Source organism: Macaca mulatta, chromosome 15 (genome assembly GCF_049350105.2).
Source record: "Macaca mulatta isolate MMU2019108-1 chromosome 15, T2T-MMU8v2.0, whole genome shotgun sequence".
Taxonomy (NCBI): domain Eukaryota; kingdom Metazoa; phylum Chordata; class Mammalia; order Primates; family Cercopithecidae; genus Macaca; species Macaca mulatta.
This window is the reverse complement of record NC_133420.1, coordinates 22049716-22072930: the sequence shown is the minus strand read 5'-3', so window position 1 is coordinate 22072930 and position 23215 is coordinate 22049716. Positions and strand designations below refer to the sequence as shown.

The 23215-nt window shown below is 41.8% G+C and overlaps 1 protein-coding gene and 1 pseudogene across 10 annotated transcripts in view; both read right to left on the bottom strand.

Annotated features, from left to right (window-relative positions):
• Positions 1 to 23215, bottom strand: part of MAPKAP1 (MAPK associated protein 1) — a 270663-nt gene that overhangs the window by 234306 nt on the left and 13142 nt on the right. The gene's annotated exons all lie outside the window — the stretch shown is intronic.
• Positions 2108 to 2274, bottom strand: LOC114672945 (U2 spliceosomal RNA; annotated as a pseudogene).

Genomic DNA, 23215 nt, shown 5'->3' with positions numbered 1-23215 from the left:
TGTATTTCATCAGTTTATATTGCCCCTCCTGTCACACGGTTGTGAGTGTTTAAAAGGGCACAGACAATGCTTTCTGAGTTACTAGGGGTTTTATAAAAATGTACCACCAAATTAATTTTGCTTAATGAATGTATTTTCCTTTCAAGATAGTACTGTGGTTTTTGCTGTTGTTTTGTTTATTTTTTCTGAGACAGAGTATCACTTTTGTTGCCCAGGCTGGAGTGCAGTGGCGCCATCTTGGCTCACCGCAATCTCCACCTCCCGGGTTCAAGTGATTCTCCTGCTTCAGCCTCCTGCGTAGCTGGGACTACAGGGATGCACCACCATGCCTGGCTAATTTTGTATTTTTAGTAGAAACAGGGTTTCTTCATGTTGGTCAGGCTGGTCTCAAACTCCCAACCTCAGTTGATCTGCCCGCCTTGGCCTCCCAAAGTGCTGCAATCACAGGCGTGAGCCACCATGCCCGGCCTGTGTTTTTAAAATAAAACTTATAATCAAAACTACCTACTATACGATCAACTTCTCATTTTAGAAACTTAATTATAAAAACTGCTTCCTCAGTCCTGTTAAAACTGTAATAAGGCTGGGCACAGTGATTCACACCTATACTCTCAACCCTTTGGGAGGCCAAGGCAGGAGGACTGCTTGAGTCCAGGAGTTCAAGACCAACATGGGCAACACAAGAAAGACTCTATCTCTACTATATATATATATATATATATATATACACACACATACATATATATTTATTTATTATTTTTTAATTAGCTGGGCATGGTGGGATGTGACTGTAGTCCTAGCTACTCATGAGGCTGAGGTGGGAGGATCACCTGAGCCACAGCATTCAAGGCTGCAGTGAGCTATGATTGCACCATTGCACTCCAGCCTGGGTGACACAGTGAGACCCTGTCTTCTAAAACAAAACAAAACAAACAAAAAACACTGTAATAATATTTATTCTAGTAAGAAGATAGCACCCTCTCGGCTAAGTGAAAATACTCAACAAAGAAAATATTGCAGAACAATGGTTAGGTACTAGGCCCTAGAGACAGAAAGGTTCGAATCCTGGCCCTATTACTTGTTAGCTATAAAATCTCGGTCAAAATACTTAACCTTTTTGAGCCGCCTTTTTTTTTCCTTCATTTATAAAATGGAAGCTTCAGGAATGAGAGGATATGTAGGAGATAATGCAGGTAAAGTGCTCAAAAAAATACATGGCATGTAATTAAATGTTAGCTATTAATAATAATGATAAAAATATTAATAATTTCATCTATCAATTCTTGCTTAAAGTAGTCCTAAAATATGTCAATATCCCATCTGTCTTATAAGTTCACAGCACATAAAAGAAGTCTGTGCTTCCTTTGTGATAGAGGACACTGCAAGTCATGTGAGCGAGTTCCCTGCCCCTGCAAAATCGTTGTGAAGTACAAGGAATATGAAAGCTGGATTGACTATGTTTCCAGGAACAGTCCTAGAAGATATTTACTTTTAGAAGGACTTATAACACCAGATTTTCTTGTAATCTATTTCTTCTAGAAATGGAAGACAGAGAGGAAATCTTGCTAATAAATCCTTACAGCTAACTAAGGTTTTAAAAATTGCTGTCTGGAAACACATCATTCTGTTGACATCACCTAGTGGGTCTTAAAATAAAGATACTGAGATTAAAAAGAAATTCAACTGAGAAGCATCTCTAATCAAGCGAATTACATTAATCTTCACTTTTTCCCCTCTTAATATATTCCTTGAGTACTTATTTTACTCTGAGGCTACTGGGAAATGCAAAGGTGAGTAAAGTATCCCTGAATCAAAAAGTTAATACCCTAATACAGACCTAGTACCTCTCCTAATACCACGGGATTCTTTTAAGCACCAAATTTCTGAGACATCTGGTCCCTGAAATATTAGTGTCAATCTACCATTGTAAGGATATTGATCAGAAAAAAAATACGAAATTAACAGTGAGCATTTAAATTTCACTTGTAAAAATACAAACTTCTCTATAACCATAAAAAATATATACACCACAGATTTATTTATAAATGAGAATATTTATGGAATCATAGTATCACAGATCAGAGCTGCAAACATCCTTCTACAGCAATCACAATAAGCCGTCTTCCTTGCATGAAAGGAAGGCAACTAGTCACCAGTAGAGAGGAAGGTGCTTTCAAATTCATACTGAATAGTGCTCCCTTGCAAAAATAAGGGCTTTAATGAGAAATCACACATTTAATACACTTGATCTTAGCCAAAAGGCCGAGAAGTGATCACACATTTAATAGGTGTTCTAGCACCAAAAAGTCAAATGGCAAAAGGCAAAGTGACAAAAGTATACTGAAGTACCCTCAATAAACTCTATTCTAGGGAAACAGATCACTTCTTTTGAAGACAAGAGGAATAGGCAAACACTTCTCAAGGCACACACCAACTCCCCAACTTTATCCTTCCAGAACAAATGCCTCAACGATAGCAGATATCTTCTCTATTAGGACACTATGGCTTCATACATTAAGGAAGCTATATGATTCATTCAAAAAATATTGATTCCCTACCAACTCTGATATGGAACTCCCACAGGACTGCCCCAGAAAACATACTATTGTGTATGTCACTTTTTACCTCCCGTTATGTGTACTTAGAGACTTAGACTATAAGTTCCACAAGGACAGGGTCCATAACACCATATTCCTTCTGGCAACAAAGGCTGTTACACATGGCAGGAGTTCAATAAATGTTGTTGTCTAACTTCCAAGGACTATTCAGTTTCATTGTAGAGATAAGTCATATATGAATGTGCCAGGTGTAAGTGTGTGATTATAAATAAAGGATTGCCTTTTTTTCTTAACACAAGAGCATCTCTTCAATGTGCCCTTCAAAATTGTCACCTTGGAACACTATCAACTTATTCTAAGAAGACTAATTTTCAAAACCCAAAAGAATATTTTTAAAAATCTCCCAAAGAGCAGCAAATTGCCATTTGAAGCTATGTTTGATTTCCAAGACAAAGACATTCAGATCAGGGATAAAAACAAATTGTACTCTCTGATCAGTTATGCAAAAATCAAAAAGATTTTTAAAAATCTAACTCTGGCAAGGGTTCAGAGAAATGGGCACTCTCATGCACAATATGAAGGAATGAAAACTGGGATTTTTTAGAAGGTAATTTGGTAATATTTACCAAAATATAAAACATGAATACTATCTGGGCAATCCTACCTCTAGGATTTGTTCTAAGGAGATAACTGTGTAAAGTATTTATCTCAGAGTAATTTGTAATACTGAAAATCTAAAAGGAACCTACAATAGTACACATACGCCATGACACATACATATAACACAATATTAAGCAGCGATTAAGAATACATGGTAGAGGATGAACAAAATGTAGTATATACAAATGATGGAATGTTATTCAGCCTTCAAACACAGGAAATTCTGACATGTTACAACATAGATGAACCTTGAGAACATTATGCTAAGTGAAATAAGTCAGTCGCAAAAGGACAAGTACTGTATGATTCCATTTATATGAGGAACCTAAAGTAGTCAAACTGACAGAAAATCTAATGGCAGTTGCTAGGGGCTGGAGGAAGGGAGTAATGGGGAAAAAGTATTTAATGGGTACATTTCAGTTGGGGAAGATCGAAAAGTTATGGAAATGGACAGTGGTGATGGTTGCACCATAATGTGAATGTATGTAATGCCAATGAACTACACATTTTAAAATGGTTAAAATGGTAAATTTTGGCCGGGCGCGGCGGCTCAAGCCTGTAATCCCAGCACTTTGGGAGGCCGAGACAGGCAGATCACGAGGTCAGGAGATCGAGACCATCCTGGCTAACATGGTGAGACCCCGTCTCTACTAAAAAATACAAAAAACTAGCCAGGCGAGGTGGCGGGCGCCTGTAGTCCCAGCTACTCGGGAGGCTGAGGCAGGAGAATGGCGTAAACCCGGGAGGCGGAGTTTGCAGTGAGCTGAGATCCAGCCACTGCACCCCAGCCTGGGGGACACACCAAGACTCCGTCTCAAAAAAAAAAAAAAAAGGTAAATTTTACATCTCATTTATACCATGTATATTTTACCACAATTTAAAATGTTTAAGTTTTAAAATAAGTCTAGGAAACACCAGATTCAACCAAGTTAAAGAGGTTTTCTTCTTGCTGTTTTATCACAGGACTTCCCAAAACTTTTACATTATGTACTCTGTATAGGCCAGGCACGGTGGCTCACGCCTGTAATCCCAGCTCTTTGGGAGGCCGAGGCGGGCAGATCACGAGGTCAGGAGATCAAGACCATCCTGGCTAATATGGTGAAACCCCGTCTCTACTAAAAATACAAAAAAAAAAAAAAAATTAGCCAGGTGAGGTGGCGGGCGCCTGTAGTCCCACTGCACCCCAGCCTGGGCAACAGAGCGAGACTCTGTCTCAAAGAAAAAAAAAAAAATTATGTACTCTGTGTATTGTGACTCTCCAAGAGGGAGGAACCTAGTAACACAATATATCCCAAACTTACTTCATCCATAAATATTGTTTTCTATAGGAATACTAAAACATATCAGTGTATAACAGCATTTCACAGAACATGCTATTAGAAATGCTATTCTACACTTTCACAAATGCTGTCTCTTCAGGCCTTGAATGCCTTCCCTGAATGTTACCAACTCTTGATTCTCTGAGACAGTCAGACGTTTTTTGGCCGGGTGCAGTGGCTCACACCCATAATCCCAGCACTTCGGGAGGCCGAGGCGGGCGGATCACTTGTGGTCAGGAGTTTGAGACCAATCAACAGGTCAACATGTGAAACCCCATCTCTACTAAAAATACAAAAATTAGCTGGGCAAGGAGGCTAAGGTGAAAGAATCGCTTGAACTCAGGAGGCAGAGGTGAGCCAAGATGGCGCCACTGCCCTCCAGCATGGGCAATGGAGCAAGACTCCATCTCAAGAAAATAATAAGGCCGGGTACAGCAGCTTACGCCTGTAATCCCAAAACTTTGGGGGGCCAAGGCGGGTGGATCATCTGAGGTCAGGAGTTTGAGACTAGCCTCGCCAACATGGTGAAATCCCATCTCTACTGAAAATATAAAAATGAGGGGGGTGTGGTGGTGCGTGCCTATAGTCCCAGCTACTCGGGAGGCTGAGGCATGAAAATCTCTTGAACCTAGCAGGCGGAAGTTGCAGTGAGCTGAAATTGCCACTGCATTCCAGCCTGGGCAACAGAGTGAGATTCTGTCTCAAAAATAATAATAAAATAAGAGAGACCTTTTAATATACCTTTAGGCCACAGATAAATAATATCACCTTGCCTAAGCTTTCCCACTTTTCACAGCTTCTTTCTCACACTTTTTAACACCATGTTCCTTAAAGCATAAAGATTTGTTTTACTAAAAATGGAAGCAATAGGGATATCCACACACAGAAGGAAAGAAAGAGATGTCCCAAAATAACACAACAATTTTTTTTTTTTTTGAGACAAGGTCTCATTCCCATCGCCCAGGCAGAAGTGCAGAGGCACAATCACAGCTCACTGTAGCTTCAACTTCCCAGATTCAGGCGACTCTCCCACCTCAGCCTCCCAAGTAGCTGGGACTATAGGCTCACACCACCATGCCTGGCTACTTTTTGTATTTTTTGTAGAAATGGGGTTTTATCACATTGCCCAGGCTGGTCTTGAACTCCTAGGCTCAAGCGATCTACCAGTCTTGGCCTGCCAAAGTGTTGGGATTACAGGCGTGAGCCACTATGCCAGGCCAACATATGCATTTTTAATATACTGGGTGGATTTCCTTTTACACTTCAAACGAATAAATATTCAACAAATATTTACTAAGTTTCTACTAAGTGCTAAGGGTGGTTTCAGATGCACTTTGGATACTGTTCCCAGATTACACACCCGTCTGTGTTCATTAATGATCATGAAACCTGCCTGTGATGACTGGGAACATGCTCTAAACATGGGAATAATTTTTAGTAGGTTTTGATGGGCATACGTCTTAATATAATTTTGGATAATTTTATATACACTCATTTCCAAACTTTATTTATAATAGCTTATGAAAAAAACTGAGAAAATGAAAGGTTATGAAACTTGCCCAAAGCCAGACAGCTAATACATAGAACTAAAAATCAAATTCAAGAGCTTGGGATCTTAACCGGTACACCAGAAGGCCTCTTAAAACAAAGAGGGACAAAGTTACAATAGTCATAATGAACACAATTTTTTTTTTTTTTTTTGAGACGGAGTCTCGCACTGTCGTCCAGGCTGGAGTGCAATAGAGCAATCTTGGCTAACTGCAACTTCTGCCTCCCTGGTTCAAGTGATTCTCCTGCCTCAGCCTCCTGAGTGGCTGGGATTACAAGTGTGCACCACCAGGCCCCACTAATTTTTGTATTTTTAGTGGATACAGGGTTTCACCATGTTGGCCAGGCTGGTCTCGAACTCCTAACCTCAGGTGATCCCCTCACCTCAGTCTCCCAAAGTGCTGGGATTACAGGTGTGAGCCACTGTGCCTGCCGAACATGACTTTTTAAAAGCCTATTGTACTTATTTGGTCCTGAAGCCTGAGAGAAATTTCTCCCATGGGTCTCTGTGAAAGACATAAGAGAGCAAATGTGTTATGCAGTAAACCCTTAGCTCCCCTCCGCTAACAACAATGGTGCTTGTACAATAGCAAGAAACAATCAATGCATGTAATGGTTGTTCAAAAAAATAAAAGTCACAAAATTTCACACAAGAAAGGAACTTCAGTGATCATCTCATTGTTGACCTGAAATCACAGAGGAAGGGTTTACTTTAAATATCTAGTTACGTCCAAGAATATTTTTTAAAATCCCTAGTGACTCATGTACCTTCAGTTCAAGTCTATACCTGAAATATTCTATTTCTTCAAATAACTCACTACGAGCAAACAAGCCTGCCCTATACTTCTTCAGTCTCTAAGGACCTGAGATAGGCAACAACACGACTTAAAATGCTCACATCTATCCAATGGTTAGAAGGAAATCCCCCTTCCTGGACTTTTTCAAAACACTCCCCGCTCACTTCCCTCTGCTCAGCAGACTTCCCACCCTCTCACCTGCAATCTGTGAAAACTTGTCAGAATAGGCAACAGCCTGAGGCTTCTCAAAGGTCTGCAAACTCCCAATCAAAAATTACTGCTGCCCCATCAATGTGCCATATAAATGTTGGCATGTTAATTGTGTATTTATAAGACTGTTAATGGTTAGTTAATTTACCTCCCACACTATTATTGTACTTGAAATGATTTAACGTCTGCTGAGGGAGTTAACAACATGTAACAGCAGATGCGAGATTTATTTTTTTTAATTTTATTTTTTTTACCTTTCCACACTGTATCCTGACTTCACACTATTAGCATTGGGCGAGTTAAAGCTAATACCTGTATAGGAGTCCTTAAACATGTCATAGGAACACGCACATTTATTTCCCACAACAAGGAATGATTACAAGTGAGGGGGGGAAAAAAGGGCTTTTTATTATATACAACCTCTTCCATTTATAAAAACCAACAGACCCTCCTTTTTTATTTTTTTACTAAGATTTCAACATTCTTTGATCTAGTTAAAGCTCAGAATTCATACCTCCTGGAATTTGAAAATAATTGAAGTGACCATTAAAATAAAACACACTTTATTGCTTTTAAATCTCTTTCTCTAACTCTCTCCAATTTAACTCTAAATTAAACGTTCATTTATTTTTTAGACTAGCAAAAATTGAGCTTTTTTCCCCTTAGGGAATTAAAATCTTCTCCATGTGAATATGCCCCATTTCATTAAGCAGTAAATAGTGAGACCATATATCTGGAGAGTTTGCTGCTTCTTTTTACATTTTTATTTCCATATTTTGACTAAAAGTGCTTACTAGATTAAAACAACAGAAATGATTTATCTCAGGCCAGGCGCGGTGGCTCAAGCCTGTAATCCCAGCACTTTGGGAGGCCGAGACGGGCGGATCACGAGGTCAGGAGATCGAGACCATCCTGGCTAACACGGTGAAACCCCGTCTCTACTAAAAAATACAAAAAAAACTAGCCGGGCGAGGTGGCGGGTGCCTGTAGTCCCAGCTACTCGGGAGGCTGAGGCAGGAGAATGGCGTGAACCCGGGAGGCGGAGCTTGCAGTGAGCCGAGATCTGGCCATTGCACTCCAGCCTGGGTGACACAGCAAGACTCCGTCTCAAAAAAAAAAAAAAAAAAAAAAAAAAAGAAATGATTTATCTCATTTTGAATGAGATTCATTCACAAAATCATCTCAGTACTAAATGAAAAATTGTATAAATACTGGCCTGCCCCCTCCAGAAGTTTACTTATAAACTTCAGCAAAGGAGCTATGTCATACACATAGAGAACAATAACATAAAGCAAGATAAACCTGCCACCAAATGAGATATTAAGACAATATATTTTCCAAGAGACAGGAATATCACAGAAGACTTCAGGAAGGAAGGCAGAGGTATTTAAGGATAGCTATGCTTTCATTAGGCAGAAACACAAGTGAAACAGTAACTGTTGACATTTACAGCGCTCTTACCAGGAGATGTACTAATCACTTTTCATGTAACAACATATTTAATCCTTACAGCCACTTTAGGAGGTAGGTATTGATACTATCCTCATTTTATAGATTTAAAAACAAACAAAACTAAGGCTTAAAGGAGTTAAGTATCTTGCCCAAGGAGACAAGGTAGATTTTTTAAGACCACAATTGTTGAAGCTCCTCCCATCAAGAGGTGGAGTCTATTTCCCCATCCCTTGAATCTGGGCTCACATTGCGATTTGCTTTGACCAACAGAATATACGGGAAGGAATGTTGTGGAAATTCTGAACCTGGGCCTCAACAGCACTTGCAGCTTCTTCCCTGGCCTTCTCTGGAACAGTTCTGAATTATGGGAAAAAGTCAGGGATAAAAGACTATGTGGAGAAAGAAGCTCAGCCATCGCTGTCATTCCAGCTGTCCTGCTGAGGCCCTGTGAGTGATTAAGTCATCAGGGACAAGTCTCCCACTAACCTACCAAGAGTCAAGGTCTCTTCTTCTATCAAATGTCTCCCTCATACAAAGGAACCCTGATCCCTGATATTCCTGTCTTATGCCACTAACCTCCACCTGAAATGCCTCAGAATCTTACATCTGCCAAGATCCAGTTAAAAAGAACCTGGCAGAGTGACTCTCAAACTTCTCCACGGACACACGTGAAGGGCATTGGACAGTGACCATAAATCAAGGTATGAGACAACCTAGGGGAGCCACCTACAGTAACATGCCATAAGAAATTTATTTTTAGAATTCATTCATATTTTGTATTCTATTTTATACTACACTGCACCTATATATGTTTGTTTGTTTACAGAGACAGGGTCTCACTCTGTCACCCAGGCTGGAGTGCAGTGGTGTGACCACAGCTCACTGCAGCCTTGACTTCCCAAGCTCAAGCGATCCTCCCATCCCAGCCTGGGACTGCAGGCAAGCACCACCACACCCAGCTAATTTTTAAATGTTTTTGCAGAGACCAGAGTCTAGTCATCTTCCCCAGGCTAGTCTCAAACTCCTGGGCTCAAGCGATCCTCCCACTTTGGCATCCCAAAGAGCTGGGATTACAGGCATGAGCCGCTGTGGCCCCCCCACCCCCCGCCCCATGTTTGTTTTAACAGGAAAAAAAATGTTTATTTTCAAATACACCACTAAAACTGATACTTCAGGAAAATGTACCACGGTTACTTTGTAGCTTCCAGTACACCCTAGGACTCTCTTAACCCCAGTTGAACAGCATGGATCTAGTGGAAAAACAGAGACTTTGGTGTCAGAAATGTCATTTTGTACAGATAAAATGGCACTTTATCAACGGACTCAAAACCCTAAATTATATTCAAAAGATGTTTCCTATAAGGTTGAAGAACTGTTAAGTATAAACCACAATAAACTATAAAGTTCTAAGCACAAGTTAGAATATTGTTATTCAGCTGTTATAAAACAATCTGTATTTTCAAAGTGTTTTGAAATAATGTTTATGTGCTAGCAATAGCTGTGAAACTTCAAACAACCTAACCACTCACCACCCCCAAAACTTCAAACCTGCCAACATTTCCAGCCATTACAAGAACTCTGCCAGTTTGGTACAATGTAGCCCCTAAATTATTTTTCCAATGGGTGTTGTCTCTCTGACATAATAGATTTGATTGACACTTGTGAAAATAAACAATTTTAGGTTTTACTTTAAGATCTCAGGTCAAAATGTTTACTAGTTTTACCTAAAGTGAAGAATATAAATAATGCCAAAGCAACTAGACTGTTTCTCAATGTGAAATTACCGGTTTAGGAGCTTAAGCTGTAAATAGCACTCAAGTGTCTACCAAATATTCATTCACTGGTTTCATTCATTTGACAAGTATCTATAAGGCACTTACTACATGCTGGGCACCAAAGATACACTGCTGAGCAAAAATAAAGACTTTTGGCCACTGCCTTCATGGATCTTCTGAGGGTGGACCCAGTAGATAGAATTTTAAGTTCTTTTTTTTTTTTTTTTTTTTGAGACGGAGTTTTGCTCTTGTTGCCCAGGCTGGAGTGCAATGGCATGATCTCAGCTCACTGCAACCTCTGCCTCCCAGGTTCAAGCGATTCTCCTGCTTCAGTCTCCCTAGTAGCTGGGATTACAGGTGCCCACCACCACCAAGCCCAGCTAATTTTTTGTATTTTTAGTAGAGATGGGGTTTCACTATGTTGGGCAGGCTGGTCTCAAACTCCTGACCTCAGGCGATCCACCCACCTCAGCCTCCCAAAGTGCTGGGATTACAGGCATGAGCCACTGAGCCCAGCTTAAATTCTTGCCCCTTTCTGTTTTCCCCTCCCCTTGAGTGTGGGTGGAATCTCACTTGTTTCTTTCCAGCCAATAAAACATGGCAAAGGTGATGGGACAGTCACTTCCTTGATTACTTTCCATTATATAAGACTCCATCTTAGCCAACTGAAGAGAGTGATTCTAAGCCAGAGAGATCTTCTTGCTGGCCTTGAAGAAGCAAACAGCTATGTTATGGAACTACACATGGCAAGGACCTGAGAGCAGCCTCTAGCAGCTGAAAATGGTCCTGGCCAACCACTAGCACGAAAAGGAGCATCTCAGTCACATCACCGCAAGCAAATGAATTCCACTACCACCTGAGAGACCTTGGAAGATCTTTCCTGAGTGAGCCTCTAGATGAGGCTATAGTCAGCTGACACCTTAATTTCATCCCTTGGAGAGCATGAACACAAAACTCAGCTGAAGCCATGACTCCTGACTCATGGTGAAATCATAAATTAATATCGTTTTAAGCAGATAAGTTTATGGTAATTTGTTACGCAGCAAAAGAAAATGAATCCAGCATACTGAAGGAAAACAAGCCTATACTCCTTCACATATAACACATAAGGCTCTCTAAAACGCAGTTTCACTACCTCTTCCCTCCCCATCATGCAACTTTCAGGACTGCACTGAATATGTGCTGGCCTTTGGTAATGATACTCCTTTACTTCAGGTGTGCCCTTCCGCAATACAAATCTTATTCTTGTAAGTCCAACAGAAGTATCTCGTCCTTGGCAACCCCTTCTATATGACCCAGAGTCCAACCTATTTTAATAGCACTTTATTTCCATCATCATTACAGTGAGTTATATGAGTATCATTTTTAAGGAATCAACAATTTAAAATTTTTTTACCCAATTCTAGATTCACAAATATGGTTACTTCATTAAGATATAAATCTCCCCAAATCATTTGTGAATTTGCTAAAGATCCCATCAACAGTAATGTAATGGTTCAAATGGAAGCCAGTTTTTCTCCCCAGGAGACATTTAAGCAATCAGTATCTGGAGATAGTTCCAGTTGTTACAACTAGAGATGGATGCTATTAGTAGCCAGTGGGTAGATGCCAGTGACGCTAGTAAACATGGTACAATGCACAAGGCAGCATCCACAACAAAAAATTATACCTCCCCAAATATCAATATGAATAATGCCAAGCTTGAAAAACCCCACAATAATGTGGGGTTTGAAGCCACTAAATCTGTGGCAATTTTCAACTCCCTCGAAACTGTTTTGTTTGTACTGAAACTATAGAACTTTGCTACTAAAATCTATGCTCAAACCTTCTAAGGGCTAAAAAAGTTCAACTCTGTTTTCTGAAATTTTAATCTACCCTAAGGAGAGCCAAAGAAGCCTTTTCACCCTTCTTCCCCTGACTACTTCCTAACATATTATTCAAAATCCAACTCAGTGGTAGCCTTAACCTCCTAGGCTCAGGCGATCCTCCCAACTTGGCCTCTCAGGTAGCTGGGACTACAAGCACGCACTACCACGCCCAGCTAATTTTTTGCAGAGACAGGGTCTCACTACATTGCCCAGACTGGTCTTGAATTCCTGGATTCCAGCGATACTCCCCCTCGGCCTCCCAGGGCATTAGGATTAGAGATGTGAGCCACTGCACCCGGCCTGCTCCACGTGCCATTTTACTGCACTTTGTTCCTAGTTCTACCAAATAATTAACCCGGCACATTGCCTGTTAGTAAGGCGCTAAGTGTTTGTTGATTTTATTCATTCAACAAATATTTACTGAATGCCTACGGTGTGCCAGGCATTGTTCTAGATGCAGAAAACACAGCAGAGAAGGCAAAGTCCTGCCCTCATGGCAGGACAAAGAAGTAAATTATATAGTGAGTTAGAAGTGTCATGAAGAAAAATAGCACAGAGAAAGAAATGGATAATGCTGGGTGGAGCCATGAGTTGCAACAGTAAATATAGCCAAGGAATGCCTCACTTAAGTGACATCTGACTTAACACCTGAAGGAGGTGAGAGAACAAGCCCTGTAGACACCCCAGGGCATAGGTCTGCCAAGCAGAATGGAACATGCCTCACACTGCTCAAGGAGTGGCAAGGAGTCCGCCAAGAAGCAAGTAGTAGGTAAGATCTGAAACAGTGCGGTGAGTCTGTAGGGACTTACAGGCCATCCTAAAGCCTTAAGCTTTTACTCCAAGTGAAATGAGGGGTCACTGGAGGATTGTGAATGATCTATCTCACATTTAAAAGGATCTCCCTGGTTGCTATGTTAATGAATGAACGGGCCGGGCGCGGTGGCTCACGCCTGTAATCCCAGCACTTTGGGAGGCTGAGGCGGATGGATCACAAGGTCAGGAGATCGAGACCATCCTGGCTAACACGGTAAAACCCCGTCTCTACTAAAAATACAAAAAATTAGCTGGGCGTGGTGGTGGGCACCTGTAGTCCCAGCTACTCGGGAGGCTGAGGCAGGAGAATGGCGTGAACCCAGGAGGCACAGCTTGCAGTGAGCCGAGATGACGCCACTGCACTCCAGCCTGGGCAACACTCTGTCTCAAAAAAAAAAAAAACAAAAAGAAAAGCAACACACTTTACTGCAAACATCACTCAGGAAACCTAAATTTCAGGGACCTAACTACATGGCCTTGTACAAGTGACTTCTTTCAACCTCATCTGTTCTTACATCTGTTAAATAGCATGGCTGAACTATATGAAGGGCCTTTTAGCTCTTAAATTCCATTCCAGTCACTTGTGTGCAGGAGGAAAAGGAGGATGTGACTGGGAAAGGTTTATCCTGGAGCCCATCTAAAAGGTTTTGGGTGTTTTTGCTTCACATGGTTTTCCCTCGACCAGAATTTCATTGCATGTTTTACCTCTACCACACCTGTGCCATAGTTCAAACTCAGAGGCACGAGGAATCTCTTTTTTGACAAAGAATTGTAATAGTATCAAGATGCTGCCGGTATACTCTCTACAAAGGTAAACCACGTTGACTGATCTGAACAGGCATTATTGCCATTTTTGGTTTTGTTTTTTTTTGTTTGTTTTGTTTCTTTTTTGAGAGACAAGAGTCTTGCTCTGTCGCCCAGGCTGAGGTGCATGGGCATGATCTCAGCTCACTGCAACCTCCACCTCCCAGGTTCAAGTGATTCTCCTGCCTCAGCCTCTCCAGTAGCTGGGACTACAGGTGCCACCACCACGGCCGGCTAATTTTTCTATGTTTAGTAGAGCCAGGGTTTCACCATGTTGGTGAGACTGGTCTCAAACTCCTGACCTCAGGTGATACACCTGCCTCGGCCTCCCAAAGTGCTGGGATTACAGGCCTGAGCCACCACGCCCAGCCCATCTTTTTTTTTTTAATCCCAGTATATATGTAAATTGGTTCCAATAACTACAAGAGTTAAAATTAATAAACAATACAGTTATCTTCAGAGTGTTATCATAAAAGAAACTATTTAATATTAACAGAAAATAAAAATGTGATTATAGAAATGCACAGTGGGTTACCACATCTAGAATTCCACATTGCTGTCACAGGCTATGGATTAGTGACATCTGCTATGGATTAGTTAACATTTGTCACTGTTAAAGAGACTAGCTATGGGATGACTTTAGGAGAGTCAGTGCTTTTGACTCTGTTTCCTCTACAGTGAAATAGCCATAATATGTGTCCTATTATCCATTTCACAGTGATTCTACTATAAAACAAAATAGAGGCTGGGCACAGTGGCTCATGCCTGTAAATCCCAGCATTTTGAGAGGCAGAGACAGGAGAATCACTTCAGGCTGGGAGTTTAAGACCAGCCTGGGCAACAAAGCAAGACCCCACCTATACAAAAAAAAAATTTTTTTTAATTAACCAGACATGGGGGCACATACCTGTAGTTCCATCTACTCAGGAGGCTGAGATGGGAGAATCACTTGAGCCCACGAGTTCAAGGTTACAGTGAGCATGATTGAGCCACTGCACTTCAGCTTGGGCAACACAGTGAGACCCTGTCTCTTAAAAATTTTTAAAAGAATATTTACAGAAAGCTAAAAAGCACTATATAAATCTAAGATGCAATATTACTGACTTTTCCTATTCTAGCTATATCTTTTTGGAAGGAAAATAAATAAGCTGTCAACTGTCAAACTCATTAATTCAACTCCTAATGAAGAGAAGACAGCAACGAGATAGTCTAAACCAGCAGATAATCCTCAAACTACTTTTATGTAACTTTGAATGGTACTTTGTATTTTCACTTGAATAGAGCTTTCATAATCTCAATAAATGATAATGGCTATTATTGTTATTATTAACAAAACTGTGTTAACTTTGCTAGGTATTTTCTCAGAACCTTCTAGACTATCTCATTTTTTTTCTCTTTTTTTTTTTTTTTGAGACGGAGTTTTGCTCTTGTCGTCCAGGCTAGATTACAATGGTGCAATCTCGGCTCACTGCAACCTCCACCTCCCAGGTTCAAGCGATTCTCCTACCTCAGCCTCCTGAATAACTGGGATTATAGCCGCCCACCACCACACCCTGCTAATTTTGTTTGTTTGTTTGTTTGTTTTGAGACGGAGTCTTGCTCTGTCGCCCAGGCGGGAGTGCAGTGGCCGGATCTCAGCTCACTGCAAGCTCCGCCTCCCAGGTTTACGCCATTCTCCTGCCTCAGCCTCCCGAGTAGCTGAGACCGGGTTTCACCATGTTGGCCAAGCTGGTCTTGAACTCCTGAACTCAGGTGATTTGCCAGCCTCGGCCTCCCAAAGTACGGAGATTACAGGCATGAACCACCATGCCCAACTAGACTACCTCATTTTTAAAATCACCACGGTGTACCAAACATGAGGATAATGTAACAGAACTGGCTTCATTCTGCTTATAATACTATAATTAGGGTGGGAATGATCCACAACATACAATTTAAATAGAATAATCAATTCTCAGCCCAGACATGGTGGCTCACTCCTGTAATCCCAACACTTTGGGAGGCAGAGGTGGGTGGATCGCTTGAGCTCAGGAATTCAAAACCAGCCTGGGCAACATGGCAAAACCCCATCTCCACAAAAAAATACAAAAATTAGCCGGCCATAAGACCCTCATCTCTTAAAAACAAAACAAAGGCACTTTTGCCATTCACAAAGCTATGAGGTATATTCTATTATTCTTCATGTTCTATAAATCAGTACACTTAGGCACAAACTTGTCCAAGGCCACGCAACTAATAAGAGGTGGAGTCAGGATAGCCTGGCTCCAGAATCCTGCTCCCAATCATTACAACATGCTGTCTCACATTTCCAGCTTAAGCTCACTTCATCTTAATCTTCTTACTCCACTCCTCACACACAAGTCTAAGTATGGGTATACAGAGACTTATCAGTTCATTCAATAAGCATGAATACATACTACATGCTGAGGTTTAGGTGTATAAAGTGCTAAGTCATAGTCCCTATTCCCAAGAGGCTTACAGTCAAACAAGGGGTTAAAGACAAGTATACAAACAGCCACAATAAAGAACAGGCCAGGCGTGGTGGCTCACGCCTGTAATCCCAGCACTTTGGGAGGCTGAGGCGGGCAGGTCACCTGAGGTTAGGAGTTCAAGACCAGCCTGGCCAACATGGTGAAACCCCAGCTCTACAAAAAATTAGCTGGGCGTTGTGGTGGGTGCCTGTAATCCCAGCTACTCGGGAAGCTGAGGCGCGAGAATCACTTGAACCAGGGAGGTGGAGGTTGCAGTGAGCCATGATCACACCACTGCACTCCAGCCTGGGCGACAGAGCGAGACTCCATCTCCAAAAAAAAAAAAAAAAAAAAAAAAAAAGAAGAAGAAGAATGAGAACAATGCTAAAGGAGCCTATAACAATGTACTATGGGCCAGGCGTGGTAGCTCACGCCTGTAATCCCAGCACTTTGGGAGGCTGAGGCAGGCGGATCACGAGGTCAGGAGATCGAGACCATCTTGGCTAACACGGTGAAACCCTGCCTCTACTAAAAATACAAAAAACTAGCTGGGCGAGGTGGTGGGCGCCTGTAGTCCCAGCTACTCCGGAGGCTGAGGCAGGAGAATGGCATAAACCCGGGAGGCGGAGCTTGCAGTGAGCTGAGATCCGGCCACTGCACTCCAGCCCGGGCGACAGAGCAAGACTCCGTCTTAAAAAAAAAAAAAAAAAAAAAACAAAATTAGTCGGGCATTGTGGTGGGCACCTGTAACACCAGCTACTCAGGCGGCTGAGGCAGGAGAATCACTTGAACCCAGGAGGTGGAGGTTACAGTGAGCCTAGGTCGCGCCATTGCACTCCAGCCTGGGCTACAAGAGCAAAACCCCATATCAAAAAAACAATGTACTATAGAGACACAAAGAAAAAATATCTAAATGAGACTGGATATTCAGACAAGGCTTCACAGAGAAGACTAAGATCACAATAATGGAAGAAGTCATTTCCAACTTAGCCACTTTAATAGTTAAAAAAAGAGAGAGAGTGAACCAGCAATTAAACAATCTATAATCCTGGCTCCTTGATCAGAAATTTCAGAAGTTTCAGAAATGCTTAAAACAAAAACATCAGGCCACGTGTGAGTTATTGCAGAAGCAAAGAAAAGATAACTAACTACCCTTTGCAGTGGGGGAAGTCAAGGGAATGGCAGAAGTTGAGAGAGGGTGCGTAGGAGAGGCTGAAGGCAAACCATCTTCAGGCTGCCTGGCTTCCAACCCGGACCTGGCCACTCATGGTGGGACCTTCATAAAGTCACAACTTCTGTGTCTCTATTTCCTCATCTGTAAATGGGAGTAAGCGCAGTGCCTGCCTCATAGGATTGTTGTGAGGACTGAATGAATTAATACATGTTATGTGCTTCAGTGCCTGACTCATGGTAAGCACCATTACAACTGTTTACTATTATTACTGCTATTATTCCCGGTCTAAGATGAATCTTCAAAGATAAGAAATTGCAAGGTTGGAAGAGGGGGCAAAAGGCAATATTCGAGGTAGAAGACACAGCATCAGACAAGGCACTGAAGCAAGAAACAGTAGAACAACACGTATTTAGTAACTAAAATTACATGGAGTTCAAAGTTGCTGACTAGAATTACAGAGAGACTGTTCTGGCAGCTGTATAGAAGATTAATTTGATGGACAAAACAGAAGACTAGTTATAAAGCTGTGACTATAGCCCGGAGATGATGAAATCTGAAGGCAGTAAAAGATGGTTATATGAATTCAAGAAACAGTCACAAAATATTTAAGAGATAAAAACTGGTAGAGGCTGGGCGCAGTGGCTCACGCCTGTAATCCCAGCACTTTGGGAGGCTGAGGCGGGCGGATCACGAGGTCAGGAGATGGAGACCATCCTGGCTAACATGGTGAAGCCCCATCTCTACTAAAAATACAAAAAATTAGCCGGGCATGGGGCGGGCGCCTGTAGTCCCAGCTAGTCGGGAGGCTGAGGCAGGAGAATGGCATGAACCCGGGAGGCGGAGCTTGCAGTGAGCTGAGATCCGGCCACTGCACTCCAGCCTGGGCGACAGAGTGAGACTCCGTCTCAAAAAACAAACAAATAAACAAAAAAAACTTGTAGAACTTGGTGACTGAGTGAATGTGGAGGATTAAGAAGGGGGAAGTTTATGGCTTGTGTGATAGTGCCAACAAATAAAACTATAAACTCAAAAGCAAAAACAGATTATCAAGTAGTGGGGAGATGAGTAGTTATGTTTCAGTCACAATGAGTGGGCTTCAGTTGTCTAAGGATTACCCAAATAGAGATCCATCAAAACACAAACCTGAGAGCCCATGAGAAAGGTCTGAGCAAACTTGGGAGACATCAACATGTAAGTGACAGGTAAATCCATAGCTGTGAATTTTGCCCAGGGAAAATACGTAAGAATAGTAACCTAGGGATAAAACCAAGGAACAGCCATAGTTAAAGGGTAGCCTGAAGAAAAAAGAAAAAACAGACGTTGCGGGGGGGAAAAAAAGTCAATCTTTGGCTAGATCCTGAAGTTAGCTATCCATGCTGTGTAAACTCATGAAGTTATAAGCTATTATGTTCTTCACTGGCTTTCCCCCTCACCTCACATTTCCTAGTAAGAAGTTCCACTGCTGGACTGTAAAGTCCTTGAGTAGAAAGGGCATTGGATTTCCTATCACTAATGCCCAATGCATATGCCTGGTACACACATGCTTGTAAAATGAACCTGGCTGAACAGAGAAAAATAGATAATTTCCCACCTATTTAAGCAAAAGGCTTGTGGAATTCCTAGACCTAGAGCTGCTTCCAGCCCAGAGCAGAGAAATACAGAACCTGAGGAGAATAGAATCAGAAAGGAGGCTGACCTTATACGTTGTTGAAGAAAATGTAAAATAATGCAGCTGCTTTGAAAAACAGCTTGGCAGTTTCTCAAAATGTTAAACAGAGCGTTACCATATGACCCAGCAACTCCACTCCTAGGAATATACCCAAGAGAACTAAAAACATATGTTCACATGGAAATTTGTATACAAATGTTCACAGTAGTATTCATAACAGCCAAAAGGTAGAAATAACCCAAATGTCCATCAACTGATCAACATATAAACAAAATGTGGTACAGACATACAATGGAATATTATTTGGCAACAAAAAGGAATGAAGTACTGATCCACGCTACAACATAGATGAACCTTGAAAATATTACACTACATCAAAGGCCACAAACTGTGTAATTCCTTGTATATGAAAGGTTCGGAATAGGCAAATCCATAGAGACAGAAAGTAGATTAATGGTTGCCAGCAGCAGGAGGAGGAAAAGTGGAGTGACTGTTAATGAATATGAGATTTATTTCTGAGGTGACAAAAATGTTCTGGAATTAGTTAATAGTGACAGTTATACAACTTTGTGAATATCCTAAGAACCATTAAATTGTACATTTTAGAGGTGTGAATTTTATGGTATTCGAATTATATCTCAATTTTTTAAAAAGAAAGGGGATAGAAACACAGGAAGGCTAGAATCCATGCTACATCCTAGATTTCTTCTAATTCAGGTGATTCCAACACAAGGATACCAACAAAGTACCTAAGAAGTAGAATTGGCAACAGTAAACAAAAATTTTTAAACAATCTGTAATATCAGTTGATTATATCAAATAGACATCAAATTCCTCATGCAAAAATGGGAGTTTCCAAGTCTTCTGGGGGAAAGAGAACTGCCATACACCTTGGTGACCTGTGTAAAGGTGGCTAACCTACATTTCTAGTTGAAGGAGGTTAATCCTAGTACCAGAAATCCCATCAGAACTTGTGGCTTTGCTGAAGCAAAGCCCCACACACTGGAGCAGCTTCTCCTACCAGAGCACCAGACAACACTCTAATCCACACCCGGGGATCTGCCTGAGAAGCCACCACTACACAATACCTCTGTCAGCAGCCTACCGAGCTACTGGTACTTGGAGAGTTAATTCTCTTCACTTTGGAATAAACAAACTGAAGGAGATAAACCAAGAAAGGCAACATGACATGGCAGCTGGGTATGCTCCCAATTCCAGCACTTAGTTGCTGAGAAAATTGGGAAGGTCACATTTATCTGAGCCTTAGTTTTTCTCATTACCTCACAAAACTACTGTTCCATCGTAGGGCCCCAAAGTGACACTCCAGTGTTCGTACCCTTCCCAATTCACATAAAAGAAAACTAGTCGCTAGTAGTATATATTGTGGGGTCTTACTTTCTTTTTGGAAAATAAGACTCCTGGACCCCTTATCTATGATGTACTTAAACACATATTCTCAAACTTACATAAAATTAGAAAACATATAGAATGTCCAAGCCAGGATCCTTGGCTCCCTTTTATGAAGCCCAGAGCCATTTAGTTACCCATCCTGTGCATCCTAACTTCTCTCTCCTTAGATTTTATCCACGTCTCTTCATCTCAATAACCTAATTCAGCTGGGTGCAGTGGTTCACACCTATAATCCCAGTGCTTTGGAGGGTCACAGCAAAAGGATCACTTGAGACCAGGAGTTCATGAGCAGCCTGGGCAGATTCTGTCTGTACCAAAAACTTTTTTAAATTCACTAGGAGCAGTGGCGCCTGCCTGTAGTCCTAGCTACTCTTACCTCTGAGGTAAGAGAACTGCTCGAGGCCAGGAAGTCAAGGCTGCAGTGAGCTGTGATCACACCACCACATTCCAACCTGGGTGACAGAGTGAGACCCTGTCTCTTAAAAAAACAAAGAAACAGAAACACTAACCCAAGTCACCATGTCTCACACCTAGGCTACTGCAATTGTTTCCTAACTTGTCTTAAAATCTTTCAATGACTCTCCCAACTCCTTAACATGACCAAGCCTTGCCTACATCTGCAGCCCCATCTCCCACATATCCCATCAGTTCTTTCTACTCCGGCCTCAGTGAACTTGGTTTTCTTCAACTTTTGAACATACACTTCTTCTCTCTGAAATTTTATCTGTCTTGTCACCTGGCTTAGACATCTCTTTTTCCTTCACACTTAGACGTCTCCTGCCCCAGGAAGATTTCACTTTATCAAGTCCAAAGTAGATACTCCTCCATACTCACCTTGACTCTCATTACTATAACGCTTCAAGTTAGGTTCTACTTCTCCACCTAGGCTGTCCTTTCCCTTTCTAGAATGCAAGTTCATAAGAGCAGGGACCATGTCTGTAGATTTCACTGGCCAATTCCCACACATATGACTAGTGACTAATACAGATTCAGTATATATTGATTGAATAAAATGATTACAATTAAGCAAAAAGCTAATGAGAACTTTCACATATATAGGTGTGTGTATACACACACATACACACACACACACACACAAACACATATATATATATATTTTTTTTTTGAGACAGAGTCTCACTCTGTTACCCAGGCTGGAGTGCAGTGGTGCAATCTCAGCCCACTGCAATCTCTGCCTCCCAGGTGTTCAAACAATTCTCCAGTCTTCCAAGTAGCTGGAATTACAGGCACACGTTACCACAGCTCGGCTAATTTTTGAATTTTTAGTAGAGATGGGGTTTCACCATGTTGGCCAGGCTGGTTTCGAACTCCTCACCTCAAGTGATCCACTTGCAGCCTCCCAAAGTGCTAGGATTACAGCATGAGCCACAGAACCCAGGCTTCTTTTTTTTTTTTTTTTTTTTTGAGCCAGAGTCTCGCTCTGTCACCTAGGCTGGAGTGCAGTGGCGCGATCTAGGCTCACTGCAACCTCTGCCTCCCGGGTTCAAGCGATTCTCTTGCCTTAGTCTCCCAAGTAGCTGGGATTACACCCAGCTAATTTTTGTATTTTTAGTAGAAACAGGGCTTCACAATGTTGGCCAGGCTGGTCTAGAACTCCTGATCTCAGGTGATCCACCCACCTCGGCCTCCCAAAGTGCTGGGATTACAGGCATGAGCCACCACACCCAGCCCAAAAATATTTTTATATTAAGAAAACAGGCCAGGCACGGTGGCTCACACCTGTAATTCCAGCATTTTGGGAGGCCGAGGCACGCATATCACCTGAGGTCAGGATTTCGAGACCAGCCTGGCCAACATGGTGAAACCCTGTCTCTACTAAAAATACGAAAAATTAGCCAGGTGTGGTAGCACGCGCCTGTAATCCCAGATACTCGGGCAGCTGAGGCAGAAAAATCACTTGAACCCAGGAGGCGGAGGTTGCAGTGAGCCGAGATCATGCCATTGCACTCCAGCTTGGGCAACAAGAGTGAAATTCCACCTCAAAAAAAAAAAATAATTTTATATATATGTGTGTGTGTGTGTGTGTGTGTGTGTATATATATAATTGGCCAGGCATAGGGGCTCACACCTGTAAACCCAGCACTTTGGGAGGCGGAGGAGGAAGATCTCTTGAGCCCAGGAGTTCAAGACTAGCCTGGGCACTATAGCAAGATCCCTTCTCTATTATTTGTATTAAACATTTTTTTTAATTTTTAAAATTTTTTCAACTTGGGCACAGTGGCTCACACTTGTAATCCCAGCACTTTGGGAGGCTGAGGCAGGTAGATCGCCTGAGGTCAGGAGTTCGAGACCAGCCTGGCAACATGGTGAAACTCTGTCTTTAGTAAAATACAAAAATCAACCAGGTGTGGTGGTGCACACCTATAATCTCAGCTACTTGGGAGGTTGAGGCAGGAGAACTGCTTGAACTCGGGAGGCAGAGGTTTCAGTAAGCCAGGATGGTGCCATGGCACTCCAGCCTGGGAAACAGAGCAAGACTCCATTAAAAAAAAAAAGTTTTAAGAAAATTACAGCTATAAAACAAATGCAATTCTTCATAACTGTAGGGAAAAAGGACTTACGCACACATGCATTTACTACAATTTGAATGCCAATACCAATACGATCAAAAGAAGCTAAACTACTATCTCAGTGGGAATGGTGCTCTTAACATTGTTCTGAAACTC